The sequence below is a fragment of the Anabrus simplex genome, chromosome 10 (genome assembly GCF_040414725.1).
Source record: "Anabrus simplex isolate iqAnaSimp1 chromosome 10, ASM4041472v1, whole genome shotgun sequence".
Taxonomy (NCBI): Eukaryota; Metazoa; Arthropoda; class Insecta; order Orthoptera; family Tettigoniidae; genus Anabrus; species Anabrus simplex.
Genome location: NC_090274.1, coordinates 53305267 through 53332419, shown reverse-complemented (window position 1 = coordinate 53332419; position 27153 = coordinate 53305267). Strand labels below are relative to the sequence as shown.

The window sequence follows — 27153 nt, the reverse complement described above, 5'->3', positions numbered from 1 at the left end:
TTACCTTGAGATAATATTTCTGTTGCCCCCCATATAGAGGGTGCCAAAAAGACAAAGCTTACATAAAAAGTTGATTGACAACTACAAGGGTCGTGCAAAATATGTCTAAATGAATTGGTGTATCATATTATAGCCTACCTATTACTTAATAAAAATAATATCAACAATTTTGAAACCAGTGAGGAACTCATAGGACAAAGATATAGCCAGGACTCCAAATTAAGTTTCTTATAAAAGCAAGTAATGGTGCCTCTTGCTCCCACCATCAGTCCTATAACTTCTATGGAGTCCAGATGATATTTCTCAGCATAGTACGGAATTGTAGGTTCATATATATATATATATATATATATCACATTTCCCCTTGTGTACATCATGTGGTTGAGTACATTATGCCTCGTTTCTAATTGTGAGGTCTAATATGAACCACTACTTGAGCCCGGTGGTATGGCTGTCATGTTAATCTGGTGGTTTGACCCAGTCTGAGAATCATGTACCTCCTCAGACTGTATATATCTTTCCTCTTAGGGTTTCAGCAATCTTTAGATCTTATATGATTTTGTGAATTCCATAGCATGTCATTAAATGGATATGTTCCTGCCATCTTTCTGCCTGATTTTTCCCTGGAAGTGGTTTTCCATCTGAGCTATTAATATTTATACTTTTCCTTTCACCAAAGGTTTCCTTGATTTTCCTGTATCCAGCATCTACCTTTCCTAGGACCGTACAACCTTCAACATCCTTTCACTTCTCTTTCAGCCTTTCTTCCTTAGCTGTCCTGCCCTTTCTATCTTCATTATTCGCCTATGTTCTTTTCTGCCCTCCTCATTTCTTACATTCTTGTACTTTTTTCATTCATTAATCAAGTTTAGTATCTCCTTAGTTATTCCCTGATTTTTAGTTTACTTTCCTTTCTTCAGCAGCTTTATTGATACTATTCTTTACGACTGTCCATTTTTCCTCTATGTTTTCTTCAGCCTTTTCATTTAGTCCTTGTGCAACATGTTCTTTGAAAGAATCCCTCACACTTTGCTTTCAACTTGTCTAGGTCCCATCTACTTGCATTTGTTCCTTTTTTCAATTTCTTCAACTTCAGATGTCGTTTCATGACCCACGTTTTGGCCTGAGTCCACGTTTGCTCTTGGGAAAGTCTCAATACAACACCTGGTTTCTGAATCTCTGCCTAATCATAATGAAGTCTATTTGATACCTTCGAGTCCCTCCAGGTCTCATCCACATATAAAGCCATCATTAGCGGTGTTTGAACCAAGTATTAGCAAGGGTTAAATTGCGATTGGTGCAGAATTCAACCAGCCGACTTCCTCCTTTCATTCCTTTGTCCAAATTCTCTGACCACATTATCTTGTCTGCCTTGGCCTACCACTGAATTCCAGTCTGCCATCACAATTAGATTCTAGTCACCTTTTACATATTGTATTAAATCTACTATCTCTTCATATATTCTTTCAATTTCTTCATCTGCTGAACTAGTAGGCATGTAGACCTGCACTATTGTGGTGGGCATTGGTTTGGTGTCTATCTTGACAACAATAATAGTTTCACTATGTTGCTCGTAGTAGCTTATCCGCTGCCTTATTTTGTTATTAAACCAACTCCTGCACCCCCCCCCCCCCAGTTTCACTGAGTTAATAATTCTCTAGTCACCTGACCAAAAATCCTGTTCTTCCTGCCAGCGTACTTATACCAAATACATCTAACTTTAGTTTATCCATCTCCCTTTTCAGATTCTCTAACCTAGCACAACGTTTCAAACTTCTAACATTCCACATTCTGACTCAGAATCTCATTTATCTATCTTCGTGATGGTAGTTAAAAGATGCTTGTTTAAAGGGGCCTAACATCGAGGTCATTGGCCCCTAATGGTAGGAAATGAAATAACAAATTCAAATTCATCCACTGACCAAAATAAAATAAATGTCATGAAGAATGGATGGATGGACATGAACCCTACAAACAAACAAAAAACAGTGGATCAGACTCAAAAAGAATGTAGTTAAGAGTATTACTGACCAAGGGACCATTTATAAAGCACAATGATGTTTGATGTCTGAAGGGGTGCTAAATTCATGTCCAAGGCCCCACAGAATGGTACATGTCGCGAGTGAAGTAGAACCATGGTATTTGTCTTTTTGGGGTACTGATCAAAAGTAGCGAAGACTCACGGTGGTCCACACAAGATGGTACTACTCGTAAGTATTGCAATTCGTACAGGGAACGCAGACCTATGGTGTTGCTCACACAATGGCGCCACTCATAGCCAACGCAAACCGGTAAGGTTCCTCACCTAGGTGTACTAGTCACAGGCGCCGGTATTCCTGTGGTGTTCCTCACATAGTGGGTACCAATCACAGGCAACGCTGACCCACGGTGCCGCTCATATAGCGGTACAACTCGCAGGCTACGTCCAGACCCGCGGTGTTGCTCACATGGGTACAACGCACGGGTACTGGAATCCACCAGGCCAGGCTTTTTACTGCAACTAATCACAAACCTATTTCGTACCAATTTAGCGATACTACTCGCAAGTACATGCAACCCATGGTGTTCCCCGCAAGATGGTACGAATCAAGAGTAGTCTCATGGTTCTAATTCAATCATCCCTTGGTCGCCCCTTGTAGTCGCCTCTTACAACAGGCAGGGGATACCGCGGGTGTATTCTACATGTGCGTCCCCCATCCGCAGGGGGGTAGTTAAAAGACTAAGAGAAATTCCAAACTAACACTAATCTGTAAATATGAAAATTTTATTTCACATAAAAATAAATATTTTGAACAAAAACAAATTGTTAATTGTTCTAATTTTTAAATTAGAAATTTTTTATTTCATATATTTTTCGTATTAATGAAAACTCAATCCGAATGGTTTTTGTAAACTTGTTGCACAAGTGACTAACCTTGACAGCATGTGCTGGTTTCCTTTGTTAAATAACTTTGTAGAAAACAAAATTCTGCTAGTATGATAATTACAATGAAAATAAATTGCTTTTCAAAAAAATATTACACTTAAAGCTCTATTTTCCTACTAGAGACACACTCAACAAATATTTTTTGTGGAAATGCTTTTAACTTCCACTCAATTCAAACTACTGTAATAAAATTTTTCCTATTAAAATAAAATAAAAGCTTGTTGCAAATAATAATTACAAAGGAATTACGTAGCCAGTGGTTGGAGAAACGAAGGACTTCTGCATTGCCGGTTACCTAGCAAGTGAGGAAAGGCCATTCTCGTGTCTAGCACATCTGTATTGGTACCCAAAATTTTGTTATACAATAGCAGCTGTAATTTCAGTTATATTTGTGAATATTCCACTATGCCTTGTACAACAGGCACGAGATATCATGGATTTTACATTCCCACCCCCCACTCAGAGGGAGCATATTCCTCCTAAGGAAGAGAAACTGAATTGTACATATCAGGATGCAGCCTCAAACAAATTCTGTTATACTAAACCTTGGATGCAATTGTAGCTGGAACACAAAAGTGGGAAGTGTATTTTTGTGAGTCCGAGATGCATGCAGTAAAAGTAGAATAACCAGCTCGTGCAAGCTTGTGATCCTCGTTCCGCTCTACTGGGGCCTCAGCGTTAGGAAATGATTTCAAACTCATGGATGCTGCAATTGACCTTGCATTGATGAGTAAATCTGTTTAAAGTAAGAAATAAACAGTCAACAATAACATTTCAAACCCATTACCTACTAAGAGGTATGTTTTCTTAGTCAAAACTTATGCCTAGGGCCCGGATGTTTGACGTGTCACGTATTTTCCATGGAAATAATATAAAGAAAAAAATAAGTTAAGTATGATTCTATCCAGTGTTCTCCCTAGGACCTTTTTGATGGGCGCACCGCCCTGCCGTTTTTACAGGCCGCCCGGCTAACATAACCTAGGTAATTACATTATACATATTTGAATCACTGGTTGCTCCAAATTAAATTGTACATACTGTAAAACTGTTTATTTACACGATATATCACTTTTATCAGCATAATTGCTTCAATTACATCGGAGGTTAAATGTTTAGCTTGACTGTCATGTAGTGTAGTATTCGAGCAGTTGTCATAAAACCCGTATGGCACTCCACAGCAACCGAGTGGTAAGCCCCGGTGTTAGGCCTATATAATTATGAACGAGCAGTAGTCTAACCCCACTTTTGACGGCCCTGAAAATGGTTTTCCGTGGTTTCCCTTTTTCACACCAGGCAAATGTTGGGGCTGTACCTTAATTAAGACCAGTCACTTCCTTCCCACTCCTAGCGCCTTACTACCCCATCGTCGCCATAAGACGTATCTGAGTCGGTGTGACGTAAAGCAACTTTTAAATCAAATATAAAAAGAGCGAACAGTAGAACTCTAGAAGTTCGAAATACTCATATCTTGTTCGTGATCATAACACTAAAATAGTTATATTTTGCAGTTAATGTATACCTGTCTGATATTATTGTCAATACCTGGGAGGAATAAACTAAAATTTTAGCATGTTCATTTTTTACGTAGTATTCTCCGCCCGGCTGCTCATTCCTGCCACCCAGCTGACGAAAATTTCTGGGAAGAACACTTATCTATGGTGACTATATATCCCTTGAAAATTGCATTATTTTAAAGTAATATTTGGGCTCTTAACGTTTGTCATTTTCTGGTAATTTTTTATATTATGGTCATTTCTCCGTGAATGTTCGTATTTGTCATTTTTTTCTTTCTGTTCCATTTTCACATACCTTGGCAATATTCTCAAAGACCGATTTGTCACATCTAATTGTTGTCTAATTTCTTACAATTTATGTGAATTAGGAGGGTAACCTGTATAGAAAGAGATACGTAGAAAGCAAGAGAAGGTCAGCCTCAATTGAACTCAATTTGACTTATTTCAAATATGCCCCAATAACATCCTGCGATGTTGAGCGGTCTTTTCCCCGTTTCAAGTCAACGTTGCGTGAAAGTAGTAGTTCCTATTTGAAAACTTTAAAAAATATGTAACTTGCTGTCATAATTCTTTCTGATTGCCCATCAAAATGTGACCTTTATTTCATTCTGTGTCAAAAGGGAATCCCTCATAAGGTCTGATGCAATGTGATGCACGTGACTCAGTATCCTTCAGTCACTGCCTTTGGCAAGTTTGAACCACAATGTTTATTTAGTACGGGTTGCCTACAAGACAAAGACATTGAATACCACTGAGGATTGGACAACACCAGAAGGCACCGTCAAAAGGTGGACAAATTCAAGTACCTAGGAGAATTTATAACAGGAAGGAATATGAGCAATGAGGGAATAACAGAGGATAAAGAAGATGCGATCAGCCTTCTGTATGACCAGAGATATATACAATAAAAAGAATATATCTACAGACACAAAGATTAGACATTACAAGGCAACGGTGAGAAATGCTGCCGAGACAATAGCACTAGGAAGAAATGGTGCGGAACAACTAGAGAAAGAGGAGAGAAAAATATTGAGGAAAATACTAGGCCCTAAGAGAGGAGGTGAGAGATGGATGAGGAGACCCAGGGAAGAACTATACCGGAACATGAGGACAATCTCAGAAGAAATCAGACTGAAAAGGGCAAGGTTTGCGGGACATGTAATCAGGATGAATATGGATAGAATGACGAAAAGAGTATGGGAAACAACAGCGAGGACACAAGGAAAGACAGGAACCAAGTGGGTAGTTGAACTCCGGAAAGAATGGTCAGAATTGGGGATCAAGGTGGAAGAAAAGGAAAATTGGAGAAGCAAGTACATACCGACTAATATGCCAGAGATCAATGATAGGGATGGATACAGGAAAAGGATTGAGAGTCACCAGTGGAGTAGACAAGAGAAGAGGATACTGAATATCTCGGAAGAAGAGCGGGAGAGAAGAGAAAGGATGAAGAGGTTCTGGGAGAAGAAAATGCAATCCATGAAGGAGCTGTCCGTGGTCCTACAGAGGCCGTAACGCAAGAAGAATATGTGTAAAGTGATTGATGACAAAAGTCAAGTACAGTATATGTCCTCATTTGCAGCAATATGTTGCTGATTTTTAGTGGAATTTTTACAAGTAACAGCAAAAGTAACTGCAAAAATATGGGGAAACCTCTATGTGTAGAACACCAATCGCAGTCTTGCAGCATTTAGCAGGAAATACAAGGGGCAGTAATGAAAACTGAACACCCGCTACTACACGACCATGGAATGGTTTTATTCAAAAGTCATTACGAAAAGCACTAATCCATTTATCCCACTGGGAGACTAGACTATCAATTCCAGTTTTGTAGAAAGAGGTAGATCGCTGGCGGATCCACAACCGCAAACAAATCTTCCACTTCCTCGTCCGTATGAAACAATTTCTTCCGTGATTCAGTTTTCCCAGAGAAGGCCATCAATCCGCACTATCACATGAGGAGCAATGGCTCAGTGAGCCTGTTCTGGGCAGTGATGTGCGCCCTTCTCGGAATCTTCTATGCCAATCGTGGACATGCAGTGTTTGCCGTACATAGCAGACATGCGACAGTTTCGCATACTTCACCAACCTCAGCCACCAGAAAACGAACCACACTTCTTTGCTCTTTTACGGTTGCCTCCATTTCTACAGCTGGACAAACGCACTAGACCAGTCCGTGCACCAACAAAGACATAATCCAACAACTGCATGCATCTGCGAGTTGTCACTCTGCTGTTCTCCAACCACAGCAATTGCAATATCGATAGGTAACAACAGTGTTGCCACCTTTCACACGGAATGTGTTATGGCGGGTGTTCGCTTTTAATTTGGCTGCCCCTTGTAAAATAAAATTGCCGCTTCATGTACAATGTAGGGTTGGGCAGACCGGAACATTCACTTGTTCCGCAACATTAGGAGCTTGAGGCGGAGTGTTTCGGTACAGAGTGCCGAGACACGGGACACAGGACTGTAACTGCATCCTAGAGAGAACTTCGAGAGGCAACGGGACATGCTCCGCTTCAGCTGGAATGTGCCTGAACCGAATGTGCTGTGCCAAGACCGCACTAGATAGATTAGTTGGCCTTGGCTGTGTCTGCCTGTGTGCCGCCCTGTGTTGGAGTGTCAACATTTTTTCATCCAGTCATATCCTTAATTCCAAAGCGATGACCCATGTTTTTCTTGGGCTTAAAAGTTTCCTTAAAGTCCAAATTAATTTTTAACATCAATCCCCGAGAAAGTGTTGAGGGAAATTTGAGATATTGAAGAAAGTAAATGGAAGTTGAGAGGGAAGGAATTCGAAGTGCAGAGAGCATAAGATTGGGACACAGGCGAAGCAGCTAAAGCAGTGCAGTGCAGCGCAGAGCAGATTTTTGTAATCCACACAAATCATTGCACCATAGCAAGTTGACAGACAGGGCAGGACAGAGCAGAGCACCTACTTCCGCCTACCACGCGCAGTCTTAGAAACAGTTTCCTGCGCACGTGTCACGCAGTTTGTTAAGAAATGGAGAAAATTACCACAGCCGTTCGGTCTCACCATGTTTTGTAGGTACTATGTGAATCATGTGGACTGCAATGCAGTATGTACGTACGTATGTATGTACGTATGTATGTATGTATGTTCGTGAGAAAATGGCTGAACAGAATTTAATGAAAATCGGTATGTAAATTCGGGGAATAAGGCACTACAGTCTGGCTATAAATAATTTTATTCACGCTTGGTAACAAGGTAGTTTAGAGAAAGGCCTAAAATGTAATCCACCGAGCAAGTGACAGTGCGGTTAGGGTCGCGCATCTGTGAGCTTGCATTCGGGAGATAGTGGGTTCGAACCCCACTGTCGGCACCCCTGAAGATGGCTTTCCGTGGTTTCCCATTTTCACACTAGGCAAATGCTGGGGCTGTACCTTAATTAAGCCCACGCCCGCTACCTTCCCAAACTTCCACTCTTCCGTCGCCGAAAACCTTTGATATGTTAGTGCGACGTTAAACAGCAAATAAAAGAATGTAATCCTCATATATCTATGAAACAATCCGTGACCCAAGTTCTTGCAACATATAGAATTTAAGACAAAGATCTAATGCTGATTATGGAAAGCATCATCGCCGACTCCGTCGCCGTCATCCATCATCACATTTATGTGAAGAGATAAATACGGAAAATCATTTATCATGTCTTGTCAAATATAAATGCAAACGCGTTCACAACAGATTGTCAATGTTGATTGATTTTAGTATCTTGTGTCTTGTGACAAGATGAAAATCTTGCAGTACATTTGTAAATACATATTTTTCCCTCTCCCCCACTGTGATCCTATTAATGAATTTACCATGCAAGTTGGTCGTGCGGTTAGGATCGCCTTGCTATGAGCTTGCATTCGGGAGATAGGCGGTTCGAAGCCCACTGTCGGCAACCGTGAAGATAGTTTTCCGTGGTTTCCCATTTTCACACCAGGCTAATGCTAGGGGGGGGGGGACTGTACCTTAATTAAGGACACGGTCGCTTCCTTCCCATTCCTAGCCCTTTCCTATTCCATCGTTGCCATAAGACCTATCTGTGTCGGTGCGACATAAAAAATAATCATGAATTGAATTCTTTGCTTAGTCCATATGAACGCCGAACATCGGTAACATAGAAATATTGTTCAGTCTTGTAAACTGGCGAAGGTGGTTGTTTTATTGCGATTGTCTTAAACTGAATAACCGCGTTGCCATCAGCACAAGGGAAATTGTGAAGATGACTAACAAAATGAGAAAAATCGCGAATGCTTGAAGAAAAAAAGAGCATCTTTATACTGGATGCCCCAGTATCACAGAGTCTAAAGAAAACATGTTATTTCTGAAAACCGACGAGACCCTGCGTGGCAATGTATGCTCACATCCACTTCGCAGTTTCGTAAGCTTCGCGCTGTTCTGCTCTGCTCTTCCCTGTTCTGCGGCCAACTGCTTCTCAATGTGCGCCCGGTCTAACAGCACGAAAGTACAACAATGTATTCATCCAGTTATATCTTTAACTGCAAAGCGATGACCCATGTTTCTCTTGGGCTTAAAAGTTTCCTTAAAGTCCAAATTAATGTTTAACGTCAATCCCCGAGAAAGTGTTGAGGGAAATTTGAGATATTACTCACAATACAGGCCAATACATTCAACTGGTGAAAATATTCTTGAATTGGTTACTTTTAAACACCTGCACTGCCGTTGTAACCGTGTTATGTGTATTTTATATTGACCGGATAAAACTTAACCTAAAAGCAGCCTTTAAACGTGATTAGTGGGCGCGAATTTCAGTGTTCAGACAGTTCGTTCACGTTCCCTGCAGCTTTATGCTGGACCATGGCCATAACTACACACAGGCACACACCACACAGCACGTTCCGTACAGGCACATTCCCAGTTCCCACTGGCGCGAAGCATGTAATGTTGCCTCTCAAAGTTCTCTCTACACTGCGCAGTTACAGTCCCGCGTCCCGTGCGCCCGCTGCACAGTTCAGCTAGTAGGCGAAGGGCAGTGCACACTGCACAGTGGCGCTTCTGATGGGACAGCGAGTCAGTGTCTCCGGCTCGCTTGAGAATGTTTAGGAACAATTGACACTCTGTGTTCTGGAACAGCGGAACATAACTTTGCACCGGCGCATTGTGCCGAAACCGGGACATAGTGCCCAACCGTAGTACAATGTTCTTTTAGTTGATGCAGCTTCCTCTTTAAATACCTCGCTTTCAAAAAGTTCCGAATACTGTGGAGATTTATGCAAAACTTTTTTTTTTCCTTTTATATATTCCTTTACTAGTTGATGTACCCGTGCTTTGCTATGGGATTCTCAGAAAGACTGTGGTTTTCCTAACTAAAACCAACGTAGGTCATTACAAGTAGGAATGTAGCCGTGAAAACTCCTCTGCTATTATTCCGTTAATTATGAACATTGTTCATTCCAATCAGTGCCTCAGTAGGGATTGAATAGCTCGAATGCCGTGATGAACCAATATGTTACGAACACGTAGCATCAGAAAATTTATGAACCAGAGGAATGGCATGCTAAAGAAGAAATTTATCTAACTCCCCAGCTACTTACTGCCAATATTCAGGCAGGCTCTTACACTCGTTACGACCAGGCGAGTTGGCCATGCAGTTAGGGGCGCACAGCTGTGAGCTTGCATCCGGGAGATGGTGGATTCGAACCCCACTGTCAGGAGCCCTGAATATGGTATTCCGTGGATTCCCATTTTCACACCAGGCAAATGCTGGGGCTTTACCTTAAGGCCAAGGCTGCTTCCTTCACACTCCTAGCCATTTCTTATCCCATTATCACCATAAGACCTATCTGTGTTGGTGCGACGTAAAGCAAATTTCAAGTTTTAGGCCGTCCCCATAACTACCATTTCTCTCAGTATGAATAACATTTATGACCTAGATTGTAGAGGACTTATTCTGCAACTTTGCATACCGATTTTCATTAAATTCCATTCAGCCGTTTTTTCGTGATGCGTGTACATACATAGACAGAAATGGCAGAAAATCAAAACGTGCATTTCCTTGTTACTCTGGACATGACCAATACAGCAATACCATTCTTTTGAAATTTTGAGCAATGTACAGACAAAACTCTTATCTATATATATAAAATTGGATGTTGGTATGTTTGAAGCTAAGACGCAAAAAAACTACTGGACCGATTTTGCTGAAATTTTCAGTTTGTTCTTATTACATCTGAGAGGGATTATGAAGTGGTTTGAATGAAATCTGATTGGTAGTTCGGCACTAAGGAGTGAAAAAATAGGGGAAGATAACTAAACCGCGAGACAAGTCTGATCAGCGGGTTGCCTACCCAGCAGTACATGAAGATTATGTGGTGTTCCTTAAAACTTATTTCTGCTTTTATCTGGAAAAATTACTAACGGGGCAAGAAACCCCTAGTTTTATATATATAAATAAATTAAGAAGTCCACAGCTTAGAAAGAGCCTCGGTGGTTCAGGCGAAAGTGCACCGGCCTCTCACTGCTGGGTTTCTTGGTTCAAATCCCATTCTCTCCATGTGAGATTTGTGCTGGAGAAAACTGAGGCAGGACAGGTTTTTCTCAGGGTACTCATGTTTTCCCCGTGTCATCTTTCATTCCAGCAACACTCCATTATCATTTCACCTATAATTCATTAATCATTGCCCCAGAGGAGTGCGACAGGCTTCGGCAGCCAGCACAATTCCTATCCTTGCCGCTAGATGGGGCTTCATTCATTCCATCCCTGACCCGGTCGAATGACTGGAAACAGGCTGTGGATTTCCATTCATTCACAGCTTAGAAACATTCTTATAAAGTACACAAATTGTAGAACACCTAATTAATCAACATGTCCCTGCATATTACAAAGAAATGCTAGGGAAGATCAGAGCAGAATGTAAGGATTAAAAAAAAAAAGGGTAAGAATAGACTAATCACGAGACTGTAGTGGAAGCAAAGTGGGGAAACATTGAGGTAGGTGTGCTATAAAATAAGGAAACAGTTTTGAAGATGTCTCTTCTATTAACATGTAGAGAAATATCAGCACTGGATCATGTAACAATTGAATCTCTGCAGTTATTATAGCCAAATGGGGTGAAATTTGAAAATGTTTTACTATGTATTATGGACGCTGTTCCGTATATGACGAAGGCAGCAGAAGGCCTCTCTGCGAGCTTTCCCAACACGATATACGTAACTTGTATAGTGCATGGTTTACACATAACAGATAAGTTAAATAGCGGTGTTTTACCAATTTAAATCTCATATGTTTTGGATATGCTATCATGATTACAGTTGAACACCAGAAATGTTTTATAATGTATATAACATCATATGCTTTTTCATATTGGATATAAGGCTACGTTAAATGGCTGATGACCCAACTGTCAGGTCGAAACAGTAGTTTCGAAAATAAATTTGTATTCATTAAGTGAGACCAAAACCTTTGCTATAGATGCTGCTCATCCAAGAAAAAGCACAGCACCTGTACCAAAAGAGTTCCACAGACGACAACCAATCTCAAATACATGCAGGAGGGTGGAGCGACATTTGCATTAACTATTAATAAACTTAACCATGATAGGTTAATATTGTGTTTGGTCCGTATTGACTGGTCTGAATGTATAATATAACTATAATAGGCTAGTTTATTTAAATCCGCCTTGATCAATACACTCATTAAATGAAAGAAACACTATTTATTAAACCATACATGTTTCGGGAAATCTCAACCATTCCCTTCATCAGTGGTTAGATCAAAGAATAACACAATTTGACACAATCTTTTGTTTTACAATTTGAAAGAGTATAGTGTCCCAATACATCATATCAAAGAGTAAAGAGAACTTATGAAATATTATAAAAATGATCAATACATACAATTTTGGTTGAACTGAATGAGAATACTATATAAATTTAGGATCTTCAAAGTTTTTCGTCTTTTCTTTTTGTTCCTTAAATGATTATATGCTAGCCTAAACAGTGGGTTATCTTCTGCACTTTTCTCATTTAAACTTGATTCAGAATTACATTTTTGTGTAAGGTAAATTTCTAAATTTTCCAAAACATTCATCAGTTTTCCCTTTTTGGTCGAATGTAATAATTTCATGTCATTGGAAATGTCTGTAAATTTATGATTATAGTTATATCATACATTTGCATTAACTGCGTCACTTTCCCAAACAGTTCCTGTTAGAGAGGCTGACTTTTTTTTCTGAAAGCAGCAATAATAGATTTGTTCAGAGCAAAAAATCCAGATCTTGCACTTCCACCTAGACCCATTGTGGGAAGTGGTTAGAAGCATTATGCAAACAATTTCGAAAATTTTAAGTCACTAATAGATGAACTAAAATGCTAACAATGACACTTCAATCAAAACACCCTGTGGGTGGGGAGACACACACCAAGAATATACCCACGTTATCCCCTGCATGTCTTAAGAGGCAACTAAAAGGGGTGGCCAAGGGATGATTGAATTAGAACCATGAGAATACTTTTGACTAGTACCATTACATGAGGAAGACAGTGGGTCAGTGTTACTTGCAATTAGTACCATCGTGTGCATTCCACTGAGGCAGAGACTAGCGTATAGGGGGAATAGGTGCCAAGCGCACTGCTCGAATGGGTTGGTTCCACTGTTCAAAATGGGCCTGAGTTACCAATGACCTGGATTTTGGACCCCTTTGGATAACAAGTATCATGCCAAAATTAGACATTGTGAATCGGATCCACTGTTTTGGATTCAGGGTCTTTCTGATCATACGTTTTAGATTCTAGTCAGTGAATACATATTGAAGTTTTAATTATAGTTTAATTTCATTGCACCTTGTACCATTAGGGACTGATGACCTAGCTGTTAGGCCCATTTAAATAACAATCCTCATCAACATCAATTGAAATTCTATTGGACTTGCTTAAAGACAGTACATTACAAGATTATCTTCAAATTTGAGTTTTTTGTCTTCTTGCATAAAAAAATTAATCAACCAAATTGTAAACCAATACAATGAGATGTATGACACTGAGGTAAAAATTAATTCACTTAGAGGTCCTGAAGTGGGAGGTCTTAAACATAAATTTTGTGTGTTTGAAAATAATTATGGATTCCACTGTGTATAAGATAGCTGAAATTTTTGAAAGGCAAGAAGACGTTTGTGAAATTGAAATACTGACTGCCAGTGACATTCCTTTGATGAAATAGGCAAGACTGTCCTTGTGAAGTTGAAAGGTCCTTTTCCCAGCATCACACATTGTTACGAGACAACCGACATCAGTTTGCGATGGAAAACATTTTCAAACATCATTGCAAGAGCGAGCTCTTAAATAGAATGAAGAGCGACTACTAAAAACGATCATACTCCAGTTTTGGTCAAAAATGAGTGTGTACTGCCATCTTGTAGCTTAATTCAGACAGAATACATATATTTTGCTAGTTGCTTTACGTCGCACCGACACAGATAGGTCTTATGGCAACGATGGGACAGGAAAGGGCTAGGAGTGGGAAGGAAGCGGCCGTGGCCTTAAGGTACAGCCCCAGCATTTGCCTGGTGTGAAAATGGGAAACCACAGAAAACCATCTTCAGGGCTGCCGACGGTGGGGTTCGAACCTACTGTCTCCCGAATACTGGATACTGGCCGCATTTAAGCGACTGCAGCTATCGAGCTCGCTGAATACATATGATTCTAGACATGATACTGTATAGGCTTTTGGGCTTATGCTGTGTCAAGAAAAGGTGAAATTCTTTACATTTCACAGAGAAAAAAATCTCGACGAGAAAGGCTTCTTAAACAATGACTTTGAAATTTAGACATTATAATAGAAGTGGAAATGGTACGTTCATTCGTCACCAGATGGCTCTACGTCCGGGGTGTTACTGTATTTTATCAATTTTCTTTTTAGGTTGTGAAAGTTCTAATATTTTTTTCACAGAAAATTCCTTTAAATTAATTCTTGCTTCAGGGCATAGTTTTTGTGCCAACAATGTCTGCATCAATGGGTTAAAAGAAGAACAAACTCGTATATGTACCATATACTAAAACAAATTGGAAGAATACCTGTGGCATTAAAACTAAAGAGCTACTTGTAAAAGTCAAAACAGAGTAACACAGACCTGTTTCTGTACAGAAGAATCATTTCCCATCACAACTTATTGCAGGTAACAGCATAGAAAACTTGAGACTACGGTGATTGAGCTTGTAGAGTATGGATGGAATGTTTGTCGACACCAGGGCCCCTTCCAGTCTTCGAGCTGCTTGTTCTACCAGAAATGGACAGAGCTGAACATTCCACCATCAATGTCCAGCATACCTAGAAAATACAAGAAACAACCAGTCAGTCATACTTATATAGCTGACTCAAGAATACATGGCATGCAGTAATAAACTCTCCCCCCCCCCCCCCCCCCCCCCCCCAAAAAAGTGATCCAACTTCTAACAAAGTATGAGAAAAGTTGTTCCAAAGGAAGGCTATGAAACCATAATCCCCAGACCAGTATAGTACCACATAAACAGTGCAGTCTTCACTTCATTCTACAAAATTAGAAACTCAAGGCAACAAACCCACAAAGCAAGATCAGCAAATTCGTGATCTTCACTATTCTCTCAACTAGAAATTCTCCACAGGTGCACTTTTTGTTTATTTCATGTATCTGATAATTGAGCTATGCTCTATTTCGTGCCAGAGAAACTTATCTCTAACAAGGGAAGGGCTCAAACCAGGGAATCTGATCTTACGTAAATTTCGCACACGTTAAATGAGCCAAGAATAACACAATGGCCAAAACATTCCTTTAGGAATGTAACTTGCGCGATCTACAGAAAGTGTCAAAGTTCGCACCTATGAATTGGCGCACTTGCCTTCGCAGGACTGCCGAGGGTGCTGGGTTCACTCATCGAGGGACTGAGCCACTGCTCCTTTCCATTCCATTAGTAATTGCGTAGCACGTCGTGAAAATGATGTAGAGCCATTAAGAGAAGTAATATTTTACAACGTGCTTTACATCGCACTGACAGATCAGCCGTGGCCTTAAGGTACAGCCTGGTGTGAAAATGAGAAACCACAGAAAATTATCTTCAGGGCTGCCAACAGTGGGGCTCGAACCCACTATCTCCTGGATGCAAGCATATAGCTGTGCGCCTCTAACCGCACAGCCAATTCGCCCGGTGAGAAGTAATTTAAGTCAGTTTGACATGAAATGCATGTAAGCTTCGGGAAGCAATGTTTCTGATCATAATAGACAGAATTGTGAAATTAGCAAATGGTTCTATGGAAGGCAGTTCAACTTGTAGGATTCCAGCAAGATACAGCAGATATCTGATTCAGGAGGTCAAATGGATTGTATCATGATTGACCTATCTAAGGCATTTCATAGGGTATATCATGGGAGACTCTTGGCAAAAATGAGTGCGATTGGACTAGACAAAAGAGCGACTGAACGGGTGGCTACATTTCTACAAAATCAATCTCAGAGAATTAGAGTAGGTGAAGCTTTATCCGACCCTGTAATAATTAAGAGGAATTCCTCAAGGCAGTATTATTGGACCTTTACGTTTTCTTATGTGAGTAAAGAAGTGGACTGAAGAGAGTAATAAATAAGTTACAAGATTGTGAGCAACTGCAAAATGACTAGTGTTGTGAGATGGACTGATGATAAACAGGGTTAAAAGTCAGGTTGTCAACTTCACAAATAGGAAAAGTTAATTGCTGCATTGTCAGGGTGAAAGTTCCTTTTGCGGATCAATAAGTACCTAGTTGTTAATATAAGGAAAGATCTTCATTGGGGTAATCACATAAATGGGATTGTAAGTAAAGCATACAGGGTATATAGTCAGGATGTAAAGGAAAGGGCAGAAGAAGTGTCTGGTAAGACCTCAACTAGAATATGGACCCTCATCAGGATTACTTTATTCAAGAACTGGGAAAAAAAAAAAAAAAAGAAAAACAGCTCAATATGCCCTGGGCGATTTCTGACAAAAGACTACCTGCTTGACTAAGGGGTATGTATATAAAGAATATTATAGCGATATTTATTGAACCACCTATTCAATTTTTTTTTTTTTTTTTTTACCCTTTGTTTAATGGGCATCATCAGCCTAACTCAATCTTAAAACAATTAGTTGTGGAGCCTATCTATTCTTATATTGTGATATTGGACTATTAGTGTTGTAACACTGTGGTATCTTAAAACTAGCAGTACATACCATCTAAAAACACGGACACTGAATTTGTTTAAAAGTATTGATGAATAACAATCTAAAATAATCAGTCAGTCTTAAAAATATATGTGTCTGAAACTAAAATGGATCTTTATTTTACAGACTATTAAACTTATGTGGCCTTCAATACTCAAAAATTCAAAATATCTGAGGGAACATTCGACTCGCAAGCAACCTAACAGTCTGGTAAAGTGAGAGACCAATGTCTATTGTATTTACACATTATAAAACAGGAGTGGCTGTGCTGTGAGGTATTACTGCTAATGTTGTCAAGTCTTAAACTAAATGGGGGTTTAGTTGACATAAGTGAAAGTTATATGCTCAGTTATTTGAAACTGCTGCTAAATTTTAAAAGGTGATCAGCTGGACTATAAAGACTAACTTGAAAATGCAATGTCCCTTGCAGAGTTAATCACGTGAGGAATTGTGGAGTTATCTGTAATGAAATGAGAACAGGGCTTTGCATCTTATGTGATAAAAATCTCTTAATACCTATGCTTAAAATGGGTACTTGTTAGGATACAAGTCAGGTGCATCTTATTGTTTCAGCAGTGCTAGCTTATCTGACGCTACTATTTCTGGTGTCATATCGATGTGGAAGAGGCGTTGGGGAACGTGGAGGGGGGCAAGGGATAGGTCTGTGTGCATCAGTGCTATTGTTGAAGGGGAGTTACTTGAAGTAGCAAGGGTGCTCACTGCTTGGTGAAGTGGGGGAAGCTTTCAAACTTGTAGATTTAAATATCTGAGGGATTTTATTATGACTTGAACTGACAACTCCAATAAATTTGGCTTCATTTCATATAATGGACTTCTGACCTCAGTGTCGTTATTGAGATTCTGATTCTTGTTACAGGTCTGGTCCAAAAATTTTTACAAGCTTTCTACTTCATTTAATAGTTTTTCTTTACCTATATTTCTGATAATTGGAAGATTTTTCTATAGATGTAAAACTGTGTCCTACTTCCCTTATATGCGTGCTCATAACTGAGTATTTGTAATGTTCGGCATTATAACTCTCCATATGCCTCGTGTAGAAGCTCCGCCCAGTTTCTCCAACATAAGAAAATCTGTACTGTGTGCAAGTTAACCTGTACACACCAGAGCCCGAATAACAGTTGTTATAATTGATCTTATTATGATGAAATATATTTTGAGTTGTGTTCACTGTTCTGAAAGCTATATTAACATTATGTTTCTTGAAAGTGTTCACAATCTGATGGATGGCTGGGCTATTGTATGTGAATGTGGCAAAATTAGTTTTTGTAGGTTTGTCTGGAAAGAGATTTGTGGACAACTTATTTTTTATTTTATTAATTATTACCCTATTAACTTTAAATCCATTGATTCTGGCAATGTGTCATATAGTTTAGTTCAGTTTCTAAGTTAATAGGAGAAAGTGGGATTTTCAAAGCTCTATAAATTAAACTGTTAGATCTATCTGGGAACTGGGATGTAAAGAGGTACTTCCTATGGTTATGTTATGTATGGGTTTTCTACAGACTTGAAATTCAAATGTATTAATACGTGTAATCGTTGCATCTAAAAAATTCAGAGAACCCTTGACCTCGTCCTTAGTAAATTTTATGCCTGAGTCAATTTTGTTTAAAGTGTCTAGGATTTCACTACTGTTAGTGGCATTTTTGTCAATGATTACAAAAGTGTCATCCACATATCTAACCATAGACATATACCTTTAATTTCTGTTTTTATTTTTGTGTACTCAATTGAGTCCATATACAGGTAGATATCGGCTAGGATGCTGGATATTGGGTCACCCATCGCTAAGCCTCTTTGCTGGTAGGTTTTCCCCTTAAAAGAAAAACAGTTATTTAATGCAAATGTTAATATCTTCATAAATTGATCAATTTCCAGCTTACCGAGGCTGTACTTATTGAGATATTGTCATGGATGATACTTACAGTTTCTTTGGTCAGTATATTTTAATACATATTAACGACATCAAAGGAGCACATTGCCTGGTTCGGTTGTAGACTGAACTTAAAATGTCACAAAACTGGAGTTCTTTAGAGGTTGTTTATTGTTAAAGACTGGTTTTTTAAGAAACCATGGATGTATTTTGAAAGTTTGTAGCCCGGCTGTTACAACTATTATTGGACGTATTGGGATGTCTTGTGTGGACCTTAGATAAGGCTCTTGCCACTGGGATGCTGGGATTCATATTAACAAGTCTTTGTTGGTCCTGTTCTGTGGAAAATGCTGAATTCTTGTTTTAAAATTTTGTTGTACTCTTACTGTTGGGTCTTTTGTTGATTACTGTGTAGCTCTTATCACTGAGAAAATCTTGATTTTTAATACACACTTCCTTGTCTAGTAAACTATTGACCCTCATTTATCGGCTTTTGTAACCAAAATGTTATTGTCTATTTTTGTTCTCATTCTGTATTAGTGTTTGTTGATTGAGATAAATATTTGTGTTGAGTTCCTCAGCTAACCTAGGTAATTTCTTCTTTATTTCAGTTCTAATGTCACTTTGTGCTTTATATGGGAGTTTAGAAATATTCGCCTCTATCTCAGCCACAGTAGTGATAATGTCTACGTTTTGTTTTCTAGGCCAATTATATTTCAGACCTTTACTAAGGATCTCCATCTTCTCTGAAACCCGTACAGTTGTTAAATTCATTATCCCAGGGAATCGCTGGAGAGAAGGAAGCAATATTCTGAAAATCTTCTCAACATTAAAGGAAATCTTTCTGTTGAAGTCTCAAACAAAAGAGTTCATGGGGAAGAGAAAAACGGCAGCCAAAATGACCCTCTAGGAAGTGGAGAAGATGGTATACTATGTAGGCAAATCAATAAGTATCTGTAATTTTGCTCCAATTGTCTAAGTTGGCTCTGTGGCATTGTTCACCAGCCACCAGATGGCACCGTTGACCACATCCGTAGTAGGTTTCAGTGTTATCAGATCAGTACAGCTTGCGCTGTTGTGACGTAAATATGACCACGCCACTGTTTGCACCAAGGAAGAACAGCATTCCGTAATTCGTTTGTGGTTTGAGGGTGTACCAGGAGTGGAAATTCATAGAAGACTTTCAGTACAGTACGGGGACAATGTTTTGCCACAGCGAAGTGTTTACCAGTGGATTGAACAGTTCAAAAGGGGTCGCACGAACGTGAAGGATGAGGAAAGATCCAGACGTCCATCTTAGCCATAATTGATGCCAATATTGAACGAGTGTGATATGATCCTGAATAACAGAAGAGTGACTTGACATGTGAAACCATATGCACATTAGCCATGGTTCTCTAGATGAAATCCTGCATAACAGGCTTAACTTTCACAGTCTGTTCGAGATGGGTTCCAAAAGAATTCAGTGAAGAGCAGAAGTGCAATCGTGTGAGAATCTGTCAGCACCTACTGGACTGTCATGCTAACAAAGGTGAAACGTTTCTGAAGCGGATCATCACTGGAGATAAAACATGGGTTCATCATTTCGAACCAGAGACTAAAAGTCAGAGCATGGAATGGAAACATCCGCTGTGGCAAAATATTGTCCCCATACTGTGCTGAAAGTTTATGAATTTCCGCTCCTGGTACACCCTCAGACCAATCTTATGTCATAACAGCGCAAGCTGTACTGATCTGATAACACCGAAACCTACCACAGACGTAGGTAACTGTGCCATCTAGCGGCTGGTGAGCACACACCATCCAGCAAACCTAAAAGAGAATTAGAGCTAATTTGCAGATACTTATTGACTTGCCCTTGTACATTATCATAAAGCAGATAAAATTAGACCTGTAGTAGTGAAATATGAGAAAGTAGAAATGAAATTGATCATTTGCTTTAGATCGCACTGACAGACGGTCTTATGGTGATAATGGGACAGGATAGGGTTAGGAGTGGGAAGAAGCGGCTGTGGCCATATAGCATTTACCTGGTGTAAAAATGGGAAAACTCAAACATCTTCAGGGCTACCAACTAGGGTTCAAACCCATTACCTCCTGAATGGTGGAGGTGAAATTTCTTCAAAGAGTAATACGAAAAAGGAATTCATATGCTCTCCTATCACTCTTCTCAGGAAAAAAAAACATAAGTCAAATTTTTCAGTTTTTAAATTTTTTTGCAGTAACCTACTAAAGTCAACTCTCTATCCTTTGAAATTAACAGGATAAGTCATTTCATCATAATATTGAAGAACTAAACCAAATATTACTTCCAGATTATCCAAGAATACAAAACAGTCACCAGTAAGACCCAGATAAGTTTAGTTACGAGGGGGATCAAATATAAACTAGATTTTAATTTTAATTTATTTTTATTGAAATTTATATTTTTTTTGCAGTTTCCTGCTTTGGAAATGCATTTTCCCCAGCGTATGGGCAGCATTTTGATGCCCTAATCGTAAAAAGAACAGGGTCGTGTCACCAGCCAGTTGCGCACAAAGTCTTCCACACTATGATCTTCAAATCGTTGCCCCCCCCCTAGAGCTTTACGCGGTCCGAACAAATGGAAATTGCAGGGCGATAAGTCCAGGCTGTAAGCCTCTGACAGACCTCCAAACGTCTTAACTTCAGATTTTTGGTCAAAAGGAGAGGGACCCATCTGGAACACACGTTACAGAACTGTAGGTCGTTATTGACGATTGCTTGACAGCTCCCATAACTGATTCTCACTTGTTCTGCAATTTCTGATACTGTTGCCCGTTGTCAATAATGTCTTAACCACACAAATGTTTTCGTCTGTAATGCTGGCCTGAGGATGGTGATCGTGTTGCTGATTTTCCACATGTTCTTGAACTTTTTATGCCAGGCAAAGACACGCGTCCTTGACAATGATCACCGAACTGTGCACCCAATCTCTGGCAAATTTCCACCGTTTGAACTCCTTCACGAGCAAGAAATTTTATAATTATGCGTTGCACAGTGGAGGGGTGCACCTGCTGCTCCAACATTGTGAGCGTTACTGATGAAACAGCGGGAAATATCTAACAGCATGCTCTCCTCCGCTCCTAACGGTCCCGCCTAAGCATAGAGAAGCGCGGGGCCAGTTCTACCAACTGTTGATGTCCAGGAACAAAAATCCCATTTATATTTGATCGACCTACGTATCTTGTTAATATTCTGGATATTTGTTAATAAATTTTGCTTCAACCAGATAAATCAGTTTGTCGTATGTGTAATAGATTTTCTGTGTTTATTGTGGACGTGGGCATTATCTTGTAAATAAATTATTGGCAGTGAATTTACACAGCTGCTCCTGTTAAAGAGAAATACTAAATCTTGCTAGCTAACAATACACAAACGTGACTTACATGCTTTGGTTTTGACTGATCCGCATAGGAAAATGCATGGTCAATATAAGACAAGTCAATTTCATTCACTATCCAAAGCAGATGCTTCATTTTGAATTAAAATCCAACCAAAACCATTGTTTACAAATCTGTTTCATATAACACAAAATGGTTTGACAGCATTTGGTGACTTCGTATTGTTTAAAATATACAAATGCTTCCCCTGAGGACTTAAAAGTTTTTATATTCTCTGGCCATGTATTAAACCAAAAGTCTAAAAAACCCACTGTATATGGTTGCATCTCCAAGTATCAACTGCTGAAACAATACTTTTAGCTGTTTTTTTTTGTTTTGACATGATTTCTAGTGGTTACTGGTCTTCATACAATGAAGAAATTGAAGTACAAGTTATAAATCCAACATAGCGGCAGCTCCGGTGAGCTCGCAATGCACGAAACAGCCTCTCCAATGTCTGTGCCTTATCCACACATACTGAATAACACAAAAGATGAACAGTAAAGATAGGTTAGAGCTATGAAATATAGGTCTGAACAGGCTAAGTTCTGCTAGTGACAAGACCATCAAACAAATGGTGGCAATTTAGTTTCAGACTGTTTCTGTTTTAATTGTGTAAGAATACCTTTTGGGACAGGTAGGTTGGTCCCTGCCAAGTATCGAGGAATTATCTCTCCTGTCTGCTACTTCAGGTCTCTAACATTTTTTTTAAGATTCCAACGTACAAACCAAATATAACTCCACCGGAAAAAAAAAAAAAAAAAAAAAAAACACCACCTTGCAGTGTCAAGCTCTTGTTAATACTGTCAACTCAGCAATGCATTGTAAACTGGCACACTGAATTTTCATATATTCATCTGTTTGCATTGATGTGCCGATTTGAATATAAATATACAATATTACAAGTTATTTTATACAAAACCATAAAAACTGCAATTATTCATTTACATAAATGCACTATAAAACTTAGCCCATCTATTTTAAATGGTATGAATAATCTTTACTTCTTATGGGCATATTATATCGTGAAATAAAGCTTGCAAATATAATACCAGTTTGGTTGGTCCATTATTGGGCATAAATTTTCAAGCTAACTCACTCCTGGTTGCCAGAGTTTAGTCCCAGTGTGCTAAGTTGGGTTCATCAGTTGGTATCTAGCACATCTACCAAGACACATGGCTAGTGCATACCGTGCAGGTCACTGTGTAGGCTACTTGGAGCCACCAGCAGTGCCAATGCACTATGAAAGACTCATTATGAAAAATTCATGCCTACCTGGCCATCAGATGATATAGATTATTCCCATAGGGAACCTGAAATATTTGTCCCAAACAAGTAAATTTATTTATAAATATGAAAATATGCTTAAATTTGCCCTCTGGTAATGAGATTAGCATGGAATGTTAGCAAGGTACCTTCTGATTGAATGAAAGCAATAACCGCACCCGTCTATGAACAAGGAAACGAAGTATTACAACTATCCACGTATTTCACTGATCAGTATACCAGGTACCGAGGTCGACAGCTGTAGGCGCTTAAGTCCAGCCAGTATCCAGGAGATAGTGAGTTTGATCCCCACTGTTGGCAGCCCTGAAGATCATTTTCCATGGTTTCCCATTTTCACATCAGGCAAATTCTGGGGCTGTACCTTAATTAAGGGGACAGTCTGGAGATAAAAAATAATTTGGTTATTTTGGCAAAAACGAATTTATGGCTGAAATTGAAAGGATTGAGTTTCCTCTTTCTTATCATGGAGATATTTCATTGAATTCAAACAGTTTATCACTTTAATAATGCTTTGTTTGCCAGTCTGCAACAACAGAAATGGGCTGCTTCGCTTTTATATTTGCTCGAATTATAATTTTACATATTCCTATTTTTCTCATAACATTCTGCCAAATGTAACAAAATTTGTTTGGTATATTTATCACAGCTATATTAGGAAACCTGTGAATGGAATTTTCATTGCAGAAATTTTTCAAATAGTAGAGATCTTTAAATCTAAAACAGAACAAAAATTACACAAATTTTAGTACAATATATCTCCTTACATAAATTATGTACAGAAAAATCAATACAGTGCTTTTTAAAGAAGTACGCAATTCCAAATTTTCATTAACATCTGAAATTTCATGAAAAAAATAGAATTAAACACTTAATATTTTCATTCTTTTTGCAGAAGAACTATTTAAACACATTCCCTGCTGCAGTGAATTTTGATGATTTTAAGTTGTATCAGCCCGATGCTGTCTTAATTGATGCGAGGGCTCCATGCCTAAAAAATGGACGTGAACTTCCTTGTAAATTTGACCTAAGGAAGACAAATATGCCGATAACTACTCCAATAAATAAAAATCTTAGAACTTATATTCGCTTACCTAGAGCAATGTAAAATGGAACAGGTTACACGAGATATTACAAGGGTGGTATACTCTTTGTATTAAACAATTTGCCATCTGAAGGCAGCAAAACTGTAGGCTTCATTCACCATAATCATGCTCGAAAGATAAGTGAAACAATCTGAACACAGGGTAACCTGAAGTGATATTTTAAAAAAAATGCCTTCGGGTCACCAGTGGGCCAATCTTACGATTCTCCAATACTGCAGTAACCCTAAATACCTAGGAGTGACCCTGGACAGATCACTGACTTACAAAATTCATATCAAGAATGTAGCAGCTAAAATTAAAACCTGGAACAACATTACAGAAGTTAACAGGGACCACCTGGGGTGCCAATGCATCAGTCCTTAGATCCACAGCTCTGGCTCTTTCGTACTCAGTTGCAGAATACTGCTGTTCTACATGGTTAAACAGTGCTCACACTAAAATAATTGACACGCAGCTCAATCAAGCAATGCGCCTCATCACAGGGTGTATCCAATCTACTCACACGCACTGGCTATCGGTTCTAAGTAACATTCCACCCCCACCCCTAAGATCTCAGTCACTGCTGAACACATGGAAGAAAATTTAAAACAACCCACTGTTACCAATACATTCAGATTGTCCAGTATCATTACCACAGCGATTAAAGTCCAGACAATCATCGTGGCGAACAGCAATCAACCTGCTAGACAATCGCTTCAAAATGCATTGAACAATCAGTGGCAGAGCCAAAACTCTGACACATCATTACTTAATTAAAACTCCTTGGGAGAAGCCCGCAGGCTTTCATTCACCTCGACGACAGTGGTGTGTACTGAACAGGATAAGGACTGGCCAAGGAAGATGCGGAACAATACTGTACAAGTGGGGATGGAAGTCTTCTCCTCATTGCGATTGCGGTGAAGAACAGCAAACCATAGATCACATAGTGTTCGAATGTCCCCTCAGAGCATTTAGAGGCTCAATGAAGGATCTCCACAACCTAACACCGTTAGCCATCTGGACATAGTATTGTGAATAATTTTATGAACTTGAGTGTGTGTATATGTGTGTATTTTTGTACATAATTTGTAAACAGCTGATATTCCTCTTTTCATCATACGATAAATAAATAATAACCAGTGGGCCAATCGGAACCAGCATCATGCCTCAATGCTTTACTGCAATATGAACACTACTTATCAGTAGAGCCTGGATTTCCATGCAAATGCATGTTTTTAAATAAGCTAGCTTCACTTCTCAAACTTTGCAAATATTCGTTTTACAGCTTAACAGTTCCAAATAACCGTTCTTTTTCCGTGCATGTTTGCATGTTTTGGCATTTTTAGGAGAGAATTCATGCATAACGCATATTTGGAAGATTTTGGATAAAATAGCGAATATTTGGACGTTTAATATTGCTTAATATGACTTATTCTGACTTTGATGCATATATATATATATTTATTGTTATCATGCATCATAGTGCCTTTTCTGAATGTCAGTTTGCAGAATTTGGGACAATTTTTCATGTTATAGGCTACAGTATGTCTATTACTGAGAGACAGAGACAATGTGTTCCTGGCATCCTATGTGCCTATGTAGCCTACATACGGTACAGGTCCTATAATCCAATTAAGCAAACTCTTTATTTGTTGCTTGAGTAAACAATGACGGAAGGCCCCACGTCGATCTCTAATTCTTAGGAATAAGGTGTCCCAGTTTTACAGTTGTACATTGCTATAAATTGAACCATAAACTGTGCATTAATCATTAACGGCTCATTTTTAGTCTATGTTAGACGAACAAAAGAAAACTTGTATCGCACTTCTGTGGTGCCGCGTTACTGACATACTGTAGCAGCTTACAAATTCTGGTTATGCATCGAACCCTCTTCCGCTGTTATCCTGGAATTTCATACCCGGAACTCTCACTCGTTACCACTTATTGAGGACATTCAAATTTGTCTGGAATCATTGCATGGAGGAGCAGCTGCCGCAGATAGAGATAAATTGAACAAATTCATTCATTCAAATCCTGATTTTGAATTCGTCAAGCTTATAAAAGACGTATTGCGGTGAAAATGCAAAAGACGTACAATTTGACCTCACTTTGTCCAAAGGTCTTCATTGATTTATGCATCTATCACTTCTCGTGACGTAAAGAGATCATTTTCTATGCTTAAGAATGCGCTGACTGATGAACGGATGAGCTTAAATCAAGACAATTTGGAGAAATTAGGGTTGTTTTTGTTCAATGTTTCAAAAGGAATTGAATTTTGATAGTACATATTTTCCAGTTTATTGTGCATGTTTTGCCACATGATAGTGCATGAATGCATGCATATTTTGAGATTTGATAGTGCATGCAAATCCGGGCTCTACTTATCAGAAATATGCAACCAGGACGTAATTACTGTATTTACCCAGCAGTTTTAGGAAATTCATGCTAACGGTAAAGAATAACATGCTTCAGAACACATGGTGTCCCGAACTGCAAGGGACATGTTAGTTGTATATGACAAATGTTAGTGATATCCCTACTTTTCTTTAGGTAACATTCCCATAAAGTTTTGTGAAAAATCTATGCATTAGGTAAAAATCTATCTCCAGACTGTCCCTTTAAGGTTATGGCCACTTCCTTCCCACTCCTAGCACTTTCCTGTCCCGTCATTGCCGTAAGATCTATCTGCATTGGCAAGATGTAAAGCAACTTGTAAAGAAAAACGTATGCCAGGCAAGGTTTCCAATGGCATTTTTTTTTTTTTTTTTTTTTCTTGGAGAGGGGTTCAGAAAGTAAGCTGGATGAAAACCAGTGTAGTTTCAGATCACAGACAGCAGGTAGCTAAAACATGCTCTGACAAATAGACAGTTG

General features: G+C 39.1%; 1 long non-coding RNA gene across 1 annotated transcript in view; it reads right to left on the bottom strand.

Moving 5' to 3' along the window:
* LOC137502377 (uncharacterized) overlaps positions 1-27153 on the bottom strand; it is a 58348-nt gene that overhangs the window by 16704 nt on the left and 14491 nt on the right. Inside the window, exon 2 of the long non-coding RNA XR_011018754.1 lies at positions 14542-14738. This is a non-coding gene — a long non-coding RNA (uncharacterized lncRNA). The remainder of the gene's footprint in view (positions 1-14541; positions 14739-27153) is intronic.